The sequence below is a fragment of the Microplitis demolitor genome, chromosome 3, assembly GCF_026212275.2.
Source record: "Microplitis demolitor isolate Queensland-Clemson2020A chromosome 3, iyMicDemo2.1a, whole genome shotgun sequence".
Classification (NCBI taxonomy): Eukaryota; Metazoa; Arthropoda; class Insecta; order Hymenoptera; family Braconidae; genus Microplitis; species Microplitis demolitor.
This window is the reverse complement of record NC_068547.1, coordinates 20588761-20600894: the sequence shown is the minus strand read 5'-3', so window position 1 is coordinate 20600894 and position 12134 is coordinate 20588761. Positions and strand designations below refer to the sequence as shown.

General features: G+C 27.6%; 1 pseudogene; it reads right to left on the bottom strand.

Moving 5' to 3' along the window:
- The window catches only part of LOC103577528 (neurotrimin-like), a 99419-nt pseudogene that overhangs the window by 32423 nt on the left and 54862 nt on the right, over nucleotides 1–12134 (bottom strand).

The following is a 12134-nucleotide window of genomic DNA, read 5'->3' as shown; positions in this document are numbered from 1 at the left end:
CCTTTGAACTTTAATAATCCTCTGTATACTCTATCAACAAAATGTACCCATTGACATTATAAATTGGAAAATAATATCACTAAATTTAAAAACTCATTAATTCTACTGTCCGAAAAAAATTAATTATTAAAAATATTAATAATAATAATAATGATGATAATTTTGAATGCGTATTTTTGAAGCTATATAAATATTTTGATTGAACAAGCATAAAATAGTAATTTATCTATTGAGTGCGGTCGTGTTTAAGACACGAGGTGTGAAGGTTAGTGCTAACATACAAGCGTCTTACTTGATTGTACTAAATAAATACATTAGTTTTTGTGACAGATATTTGAAATGTACTACATTTAGTGCCTACACTGTGAAAAATTCCCATTAAATTTTACTATGGGTGCATTGTAACCTCGGAGCATAAGAAAACTGGTACAAAATTTACAAGTGTCCCATAGTAAACGGTATGCGCAGACGACATGATTGGGACCTATGCGCATACGTTTACTATAGTACACTTGTAAATTTTGTACCAGTTTTCTTATGGTCCGGGGTTACAATGCACCCATAGTAAAATTTGTTGGAAATTTTTCACAATGTATAAATGGCAGGTTATAAATCCGCGTCTATTTATTTGGTAGGATTGTTTTGAGTATTTGTTGAAAATGAGAGAGATCGGTAAGTGTACGAATTAAAATGATAATAAATTTTGTCACAAAATGGCTTGTTGAGCTACGTCGATATTTTTTGGTCGTTTGCTATCACACATGTAACCAAAAAATATTTTTTGATCCATTGATGACGTCACTATTAGATTGATTAGGTATCTTTTTTACCAGCTGTATCTTATCTAATAATTTTAGCTACCAGTTATAGGCGCTAAATGTCGTACATTTCAAGTATCTGTCACAAAAAATATTATAATGCTTTTTGTTATCCAAACAAGAGAATATGAATTTTTTAATAATAATATTGAAGTCTATTGTATTATAAAGAAAATTTTATAATGCACTATTATTTTATAATTGTAACAGCGAAACCTCAAGTTGGATAATAATAACATCATTAGATAATTATCGAGATCGAGTTATCTTGACAAAGCCAATAAAATTTTCCGGCAAAATTTACCATAACCTATAAACTGGGAGTTTATATTTGTCTACACAAAAGCAACTTAAGGGAGAAGATACCAGGCTAATAGTAAAACTGTATACTCTATACGTAAATTAGAGAGAAAAGCCGTAGTAGCACTATCACTACTGTAACTACTGTTCAACTATTATATTACTAGAACGCTAACAAACTCGTTCTGGTGCTATCAAAGTCTCAATATTATATATTAGAGTATAAGTATGGAAAACTTTTTCAGACATATCCGAATCATCAATGAGACTACGAACGAAATACAAGAAGCAATGCAACTTAATGTTATTTTGTGCACATACACTGAAACTCATTCGTTTATGTATACAGCATTTAGATTCGTTGATTGTAAAGGGCTTCATGGTCAAAAACGGTAACTGCAGTTTTGTTAGTTTGTAAATATCATTATTTTTAATAGCCCTTTGTCTACGTACACTGCACGTTATCTCTTCATAGTGTTTAATTTTCCTTTGGTTATTTTATAAACAAATTTATATACAGAATATAAAATAAATATTAATATATACTACAGTCTACTTTGAGTACCCTTTGATGTTAGATAAATAATATCCGATATTTTTCTTATTTTGTCGATATGAAGTTACAAAGAAACGATTTGTTCTATATGAGAAATCTTTAACTATAGCGATAAAATAAAAGATTGCATAAAATGTACGAGCTTATATTTTTAGATTTTTTTTTCCAATAATACTAATAACAATTATTATTATTATTTTTTTTATTGTTTGTTATTTCAATATATATATATATATATATATATATATATATATATATATATGTTTTGATCAGTACTTTTGATTTTTGTTTAATTAAAGATATATCCAATCCATGTTGAGTGAAAATAAATTTATATTGCGCTGATTCCATTTAAGGGATGTTTATTATAAAAAAAAAATTATGATAGAATATTTATAACCGTCAGCTTATTAAAACTAATTACTTTAATGTAATTGTTAAAAAAGTAATTATGTAAAAAATTATCATTAATTCTTAAAAATTACATTATAAATGGTATCCTGTAAAAAATCACCGGGGTAAGTCCAAGCGGTGTAGGTGTTAAAATCGGCGGTGTTAAATTTCAACACCAAAAACGGTGTGAAAATAACGACGCTGCCGGTGTAAATATTCTAGACCGGTGTTAAAATAACACCGCTGCGGTGTAGATATTTTTTACCGGTGTTAAAATATTTTACTTTATGAATATTTTTACTTACTCGATCACTATTAAAGTTAATACTCCAAACGGACGCAGTTTACCCCGATTTTACTCCGCTTTTACACTGGTTTAACACCACCGAATTATGCCTCCTACACCAGTGTAGTTTCATTTCAGCAACGGGCGGATTTAAAATGAATCCATTTTTAACACCATTTTTTTTACAGTGTAAAATCCGATCTAAAAATGCTGGTAGATGGAACCAGCGAAATATTACCAATAAATTATTTTTCACTTGATATGGATCACATATGTTTTTAATTAAATTATTATGATTATTATTATTATTATTATTATTATTATTATTGTTATTATTGTTATTGTTATTGTTATTATTTCTCTGTATTATGGGAAAAAGAGAAAGAGATTGTATTGCTTTCTCTTTATCGTTTGAAATATGTATGATGTACACATAAGAAAAAAGTAATATTGCTAACGCTTTACGGTACACCGTATAGTTGCATGTATGCAAGGATCTCAATACCATTTTGTGCTCTACTTTGTCAATGCAATATATTCTTTTGCCGCGATTCAAGCATTTTCTTTGAAGTGACTCTGAAAAATGCCAGTCAGTTGTCATGTGAATATATATATATAAATATAGGTAAAAATGTATATATATTTTCGTGTGTGGAAAATACATTGGATTCTTTCGATTTTCATCTGCCAAAAAACTCTTTCTATTATTATACTTCTCAAATTTGTTTACATTTTATTTTATTTGAAAAATGCATGGGAAAAATAGAACGCGCTAGGTCCACTTGAATTTCGCGGGGCGTTGTTAGAGTATTCTCGCATGTTTCACGTAATACTGAGTGGGAATTTAAACTGCGGCAAGCGTGCAACGAACCTCTAACCGCATACCATTGCACCGGCTCGACAAATATAATATACACTCGCGACACGCCTGAGCAGTAAGAGAAATTTTTTTTCTTTTTGTTTTTGCTGATTATTTTTTCCTAATTTTTATACACAACATTTAGTGAAAAACATTTTTCTAGGACTATATTTGAACACAATAAACAGATACGATGTGACTCGTATGTATGTATAAATTTGAATACACAATTAATCCTAAGATCAGTAGCTCGTGTTGGCTACTAAATTGCAGTTAGCGGTTAATTAAATTCAACTGTTAATATAGCCACTGAAAAATGGAAACTATGTATATTTATAAGTGTACAATTGTGGTAACTTGATAAATTTCATTCGTTTTAATTTAAATATTCATAATTAAAATTCTTCGAGATAAAATTACTATAACATGATTTGATTGTGAATTATGTAATCAACCGTTAAGTGATTAATGATTCAATTTTAGAATGAAATCTTGACTTCGATGATGTTACTTATTCGTATTTTAAAATAAAAAAGTTTCTTTTTACTTTTTCTTTTGATAACGATAATCGATAAAATAACAGATTTTTTTTGCATTTTAATTCGAGAAGCTTCAAAACAAACAGACGGGAAATTATTCAACGAGTTTTTTTTCCTTTTTTTTTTTTTTTTTTTTTTCATATACTATAGTTTTGAGATTCAATCTGAAATTCAGATACGACGAGTGTTTTGACCTACTAACAGAAATACTCAAAGGCTTTCAAGTATAGAAAAAAAAAAGAAATATAATAATAAAAAAAAAATATGTCCTCGATCTCTCATTTGAACTCATCTTGAATTTAAATTCATTAGTATATTAAATCTTCAGTGTAGAGTATCAAACGAACAAGATAATCTGACAACTTAAATGGTTAAATTAAAAATACTGGTTGTAACAAAAAAAAAAAAAAGATTATTTAATAAATAATTACCTGAGTATATTTATATTTTATTGCCCTACTCAAAGTACAGTCCCTAGAACTTTTTACATATATATACATGTATATATTCATAGTTCATTAAATATTATTATTATTATTAGTATTTACGACAGACTTAGTAAAGAAACTCATTCAATGGTATATCAATCACAACTGTTTAACACAAGAGGGTTTGAGTTCGGCGGTAGCATTAAGAGCTTAAGGGAACCACGTCTCGATTGAGCAATTGGGAATTTAAGGGTAAGTGTGTAGTGGGGCTGTGAATTCTGGTGAACTGAACCCAATGAATAGAATGAAGTGTAGCGAACCTTTCGAATAGCTAAATGTCAAAGGTTTTCTATCAAACCAATATGAAAAGGAGGTTTCCGTAATGTATATATATACATATATATATATATATATATATATATATATATATATATATATATATATATATATATAGAGAGAGAGAGAGAGAGAGAGAGAGAGAGAGAGAGAGAGAGAGAGTTATTGCTTGCACATTTTTTCTAATAAAGTTGATGTATTACTTTAGCAAAGGTGAAAAAGACTAGGTAACCTGACCAGTCACTTATCCAGTACATTTATATGTCGACTCTTGTCAATTTAACTGTATTCTACGACAAGTGGTTATTCATCATGTACTATCGCAATAGAGCTACGAATTTTATTCTATACCAGTAAAAAAATTGGTTTAAATTTATCTGAAGATGTTTTTAAAAATAAAAAAAAAAAAAACATTTGAAATAAATTACTGAAATGCTACTTTACGCTCTTAACTTGAGAAAAATTGGCTTTGAAGTGTAGTGGGAAAGGGAGGTTACTGTGTAGAGAAACAATGCCGCTCGATATAACAATTGAATGAAATTGAGCAATTTGCGTGAAAATATACCCCACTCGAAACCTTCTTCAAATACTATTTTTTTATTTTGTCTGTTTTTTATTGAGTCGGTTATTTAAAGAGATTTTTTGCCAAAAGTAAACTTGCTTTGAGTGCCTATATATAGATGCTGTAAATAAGTCGACTCAAAATGAATTATCAATATTCGCGTTCAATAATTTAGTGAATCAAGTCTACGTTGATATATGAAAAAATGGAAATTATAACATCGGATTAAAAGATACTTTTTTTTTTAATGTATCTTTTGTTGATGATTAATTTTAAGAAGCTTTAATTTGCCGTTGGTCTATTTCTTTACAATGCACTTAAGTATTCGGAGAAAAAAAAATTTTAAAAGTGTTGCAATAAATAATACTCAATATGGAAATATAAGTGTGGATGTTGTAGACCTCAGACATATTTAAAATTATAAATAAATGGAGTAAATACTTTGAAAAATAATATTTATAAAATCACACGTATTAATTTTTAAATTTTTTAAATGCCCATTTTTCAAAAATTTTATTTTGTCAAATATTTACTCTGTTTATTAATAATTTAAAATTTTTTGGACGTCTGCTATATTTACACTCATCATCGAAATATGGTTATAATTAGAGTGCAGAAAATGAATTATAATTATTTAATTACGCCTTTATAGATTAATTACTTATTAATTTTTTGTAGCTGTTAATAGATATTACGAATAAATTTTATATTCGAATTTGAAAATTTTATGAGTTAAAAATAATTAATTAATTAATTTAAACATAGACATTGGGGTGTAGAATTTATGAATATGATGACGTCAATCGCCGAAAGACTAAAAAAAAATTCTTAGAGGTAATAAAAAAAAAAAAATTTATAGTTGATGAATTTTTTTTGATTTTGATTGTGAAATTCAAAAAAGATTTATAAGTTATTCATGTTGATATTAATTGATAGCATGAAATGGCTTAAATAAAATTTATAAAAGAGAATTTATTTAGAGTTGAATAAATTTAAAATCACTGTTACCGCCTGCATATACATTTTGATGTGTGCATATGTGTGAATGATACACATATGCTTGATCGGATCGCCGAGCTGGAAATTCACGGAGTGTGTGAACGATAAATATACAGTGGCTCAAAAGCTAGCCACACAAAAAAAGTGTGCCCTACGGTATGAGAATTATTCGATTTACTTTTTTTTCTTCTCTCTGTATATTTGTACTGTAAATTTTGTTTATCATTAAACGATTTGGTTTACATGAATCACATTGTTGGGAAACAATTCTATTTGGAATAACTTTTTTTATTTCATTTTCCTGTAAGTTGTATTATTGGATGTTACGAATAACAGAGAACGAAAAATATGTCTATGATTAATTTTAAAAAAGTTAATGAAAGTTTAACTAACTGACCTTATAACCACCAAGATTTTGCACCACGCATGCTAATATAGCTTCTCTTCCTACAGAGGCTGTAACATTTACAATAGCTTCTTTGAAATCTGGATCTGTAAAGAAAAAATATTTACTTTTTCAATAAAATAATAAATTTCATACAATTAGAAAATATATTCTATCATAAATTGTTTCAGAGTTAAGTAATCATTTATCCAACTTGTCATTTTTATTAGCATTTCACGATTAATATGAAATCTTTGTAAGATTTAGATATATATACGGATAAAATGAAATTAAAGAAATCTAGCGGTGTCAAAAGGATATTTATCGTGTTAATAAGCTCAACTCGATAGCAATATATATATTGCAGGATGTGAGTTGAATCGGCGTGATTATGTGGGGAAGAAAAAAAAAGATTAAGAAAAGTACGCGAGTATCCGGCTTGGAAAGAAGGGTGAAAAAGAGGTGAAAAAATGGTTAACCAGAAAAAATTTTGAGAGTTGGTTTCGTAATAGAGACATAGGGGAACTATAATTCCATCGTAATATCTATCCAGTGGTACGTTCGAAAATCCCACGGGAAATCCCATCGTATCAAGTCGCGGTCGAATGATTGTACGCGGGCAGTTGATGAATCAGTCCTGTTTAATCGCTTGCCCTCGATAAAATACTGTCAAAATATCAAATAACTTTGACATATCAGTTTTTAATGACCAATCTCTGCACTAGTCAGAGTTAATCCAGTTAAATTACACATCATTTTTCTTAATTACGATTTTGTATCCTTTTATCTCTCATTTTATTAATCAACAAATAATATATCATTAATCATTACATTATATAATAACTTAAGTGGATAAACAATAACGTTGATAATTATCAAATAATTTACTGGTAAATTTACGCATTCAATTATTACCGATAGTGATCAGCTGATTAACTGAAAGTAAACGTTAAATGCCTTTAAATAGCGCTTTCATCGATGTAACCTGTATTATATTATTTAGTATACTGAGTAATTGAGCATCAAATTGATTAAATTCTTTGAATATTGTACAACTACAGTTTATATGATAATTTTCCACAATTCGGTCTCGAAATTATAAAATAAGGGTTTCAAAACCGCTACAAAATTAAAATTAATCGACTTCACACACCCTGTGTTACTTTTTCACGACTCGTGAGTGACGCTTCAAATTAACGTAAGTATAGTTTTAAAAGATTAAAAATTTTTTAATTATAACACAGTAATAGTGTTATGTTAACTCTTTCAATCGTTTGAACTCAGTACCATCTATTTTTTTTTTTTATATAAAAAATTTATCAATTGTAGCTTAAGTATTGACAAAGTATATTGAAAAAAAAAAAAAAAAAACAGAATCGCACAGAATTTATTTTTACTTCGGCCATGATTTCAAAAGCTAACAATAATCGTATTTTCTTTCGTAGCAAAAATAAAAATAACATTTATTTATTAAAAACAAGAGAACAGAATAAACTGTCTTTTCAATTTAAAACAAAAAAGAATGATTCTTGGAATCTCCTGGTTACCCTCCACTAATTTCTAACCCTCTATGCACAAATGACTCTCGTGCAACTCGGTGAAGCGTTTATATAGCTTTTCCTCGGTCTTACTTCTATGAATATTTGTATATGTACGTATGGGTGTGTGGATTTGTGTGCTAGCATAAAAGAGATCGCGTGTATGGGATAGATTATAGTGACGCTGGCTAGGGGTGCAAAGTCACCACCGCGTCGGCGCGATGTCTTTTACCTAATTCGCGAAATAATGACAAGCTAAAAAAAAACACATTTCAACATTGAAACTTTAATATTACAGATAATTATTTCGCAGAAACTTTTTTTAATTTTTTCGTTTGCCTATAATACCAGGGTTTTATCTCAATGCATGCGTTTAAAATTAACAGATAAAAAAATAAGGGGAAAAAGATGATGATTGCGATAATAAAAATAGAATTAAGAAAGAGAAAATAATATAATAATAAGGTAAGGTAAAAAAGTAAGGTACGAAAAGATGATGAGTATGAAATAAGAAATAATTTATCATTTCAGTCGACTTTTCATTAAAAGATAGCACAATAATCCACGGAAAACTCGGCATTTCGTTTTAGCTTTTACGTTATCTCCATTTTATCTGCTGTACCTTATATTTACAATTGATTTAAACGTCAGCTCATATTTAATCCGGAAATTGTTGACAACAACAGTCGGGAGGAATAGAAATTAATAACAATAAAAAATTTTAAGCTGTATTCCATTGAGCAGTAAATCATATTGAGTTAAATAATTTTTTACATGGGAAAAAATGGGATTAAGAAATTTACAAATTTTTATTATGCTGTCTTCCAACTTTGAAACATGAAGTTGAGTTGCCAGAATTTATTGATAAATTGTAAGGAATATTATTTATCTTAATTAGGAATTAGAGTAAAAAATAAAAAATTTTTAGAGGCTCACAATTATAGTGCAGCATAATATTTTTTTGATGATTCAACTTCCTGTTTCAAGTTCGGACTACAGCTTAATAAAAAATCGTAGACTTCTTAAGCCTATTTTCCTCCGTGTACAAAAAAAATCTTGAATAATATGTTAGAAAAAAAAATTCAATGCTCATGTTATTAATTATTCTATGGTAGATCTTATAAATATACCCTTCTTTAATTTTTATTTTTTTTTGTGCTATAAATAAATCTACATTCGTGCGTAATATCAAATATGCCTCCGAAAATCGATATACATGAGTATGGACGTGAATGTGACATTGATTGTAGATACACAGATAAACATATACCATTATCGTAGTATAAATTTCGGCGGAGTTGTAAACGACACCGAAGGGATAAAAGACACGAAAGTAAATGTTATTAAATCGATGAGCTCATATTAAATTTCAAAGTAATTTATAAATCTTTATTGTTATCTTTAATTTTTCTTTTTTTCTTATTACTAATGCTATTAATTTCAATTTTTTTTTTTTTTATACTAGACCCCTGCCTCAGCGCTGACATTAAATATATACTTGGAATTTGTTTTGATAATTTAAAATTGTAATAAGTTTTGTTTATTTTTTTTTTTTTATGAAATTGAGATCCGTTGAAAAAGTAAACTGAACTGTCTCTTTATAAATAAAATAAAGTAATTAAAATTTTGAAAAGAAGAGTCAGCTGATTGAAACAATAATTCATTCTAGCTGATCTGATTAAACAAACTTTTCTCTTCGCATTGAATTTCATTCATTATATTTTAATTTCTGTTATATTTAATCAGGGACCAATTGTACGAATTACTATATTTTAAAAAATTAATTGCAAGTAAAATAAACGCCTCGACTGTTGACACTATAGAATGTACAGAGGATTATAATTTATCGGGTTTCGATTTTTTTTACTCTTATCGTTAACTAACATTCCATACATAATATTTATTTTTAAAAATCCATTTAAAAAAAATTTTAACAACTGATATTCATACATACTTGGAATATGATATGAAACATTTTTTGTCGATAAATTTTTATAATATTTCCTTCATCAAAAGTGAAGCAAAAAAAATGAATCCATTAAAATATGGAACAGCGAAATAAAAAATATTAAAAAGTAAAAGCATAAAAAATAAAATAGAGAAATAAATAAAATAAAATTCTATAACGTTTGAATTTGTGATCCATTTTTATGATTTGACTTTATAGTTTTATTTTGTTTCGCGTGTATATGCGTAACCGTAACGCAGCTTTTTCCCGTTTGACTGGTATAACGTATCCGTCCTGGATACATTATTTATTTTGTATGAAAATATGCGTTATTCTGACGAATTTATAAGCAAATTGATTGTTGTGTACCTGAATGGAGAGTAGCTGAGAGAAATAAGAATTTAAGTAACGCTAAATAAAAATTTTATAAAATTTTTTAGCTGTTATAGATTATAGATACTCGTTGGAAAACATATATTTATTTAGATGTAACAATAACTATTATTATAATCCGTTCATTTATTTTTTCAAAGTAGGAAAATGGGACAATATATTCATACTGACTTATTTCAAGTACATTTTCAGTATCGTCACTCAATAGTTAAAAATAAAAATTAGGGTCGGGTGAATTTAAAGCGCGTTGAAGGGGATGGAAATAAAATAATATTTTTTTTTGTGATCGTTGAAAGGCTTTACAAACAGAGAATGATACTCGAATAATACTACGATCCAATAGTAAATATTTCTGTTATAAAATTTAAATATATACTTCAGTATATCTTTATTATTCTAAACTCTAAATTGAATGATTCATTTACGTCAGTCAACGGAAATGCACTTATCATGTAAGCGCTGAGTGAAATTTAACAGCGCTGTCAATTTCTCAGACTGTTACCAATTTTCTTATAGAAAATATTGTATTGAAAGGTATAAACATTTTAAATTTTTTTATATTTACTGACATCTTATTTTATTTTTTATTTAATAAAAATATCAAGTCCTCTGTTAATTATATAAAAAAAAAGTATAATATATCCAATGTTTCTGTTTTCATTGCAATGCATTTATTTTAAAGTTAAATTTGAATCTTCAGCTTTTGTATAAATTAAGGAATAAGTATTAATAAACGCTTGTTATTTGTTATAACACAATTAAAGTTAAAAGTAAGAAATAAGAAATGATGAGAAGCTTGCAAGAAAATATTTTTAAATTGAAATTTTTTTATTCTTCAATTTTCAATTTTAATGGCACTATTTTATTTTGTCCATACTTTTGACGTATCTGTTTTCCCTGTACCTATCTTCTCCTACTGTTAATAAACAGTATAGAAAGGCTATCAACTTATGTTTTTAAAAGTATTTCAGTTGAAAACATTTGCGTTTAAAGATAAAAAATGAATAACCATCCAAGTTCGCGTTGATGTGTAGGAAGACAAACTTTGAATACATCTTGTAACTAGTTCAAAATGAGAACAGCAGTTTGCATATATATTATCTATTATATACATATATTATACACGATAAGTCTTTAGTATTTGTCGACAAGTTGATGGAGTAATGCAAAATCAGAATATAAAGTGAGATACTGCTCATTTTAATTGCATGCAGTAATTATTGTTTATGAAGCAAATAAGTTAAGTAAATTGAGTGACTGCCGTATATACATATATTTATATTCACTATATTATTTCCATCTGTGTTTAGTAATAGTTCGCAGACAGTTTAAATGAGTAATGCAAGATACATTTTTAAATTAATAATTAAAAAAAAAATACTTAATCTAATAAACTACTGGAAATTAAGGTTATGGCGCTTTTCAAATTTAAGCTTGGTAAGCCAGCTTACCTAAAGAAGCTTTTAATTAGTTCAAAATTTCAGCCGTTCAAGTTTCATTTTTTCTAAAGTTTACGTTCAATTATTCAGTTAATGTGAACGAAAGATAACCTGCTTATATATTGTGGGGTAAAAGTTTACAGGCATTAGAGTTAAGAACAAAAATTGTTAAAAAATTTGACAAAAATAAAAAAAATCTTAAAAACGGTTCTCTCTGAAAAGAGATAATTTTTGTCCGACGATATTTTCCAAATGAATTAACCGATCCACAAGTTCATTGTAGCAATCGAAAAGTGTTATTGAAACTTAGGTTTGATTAAATTTTGAAACAAATTGGTCGCGCGCATTTTGAGTT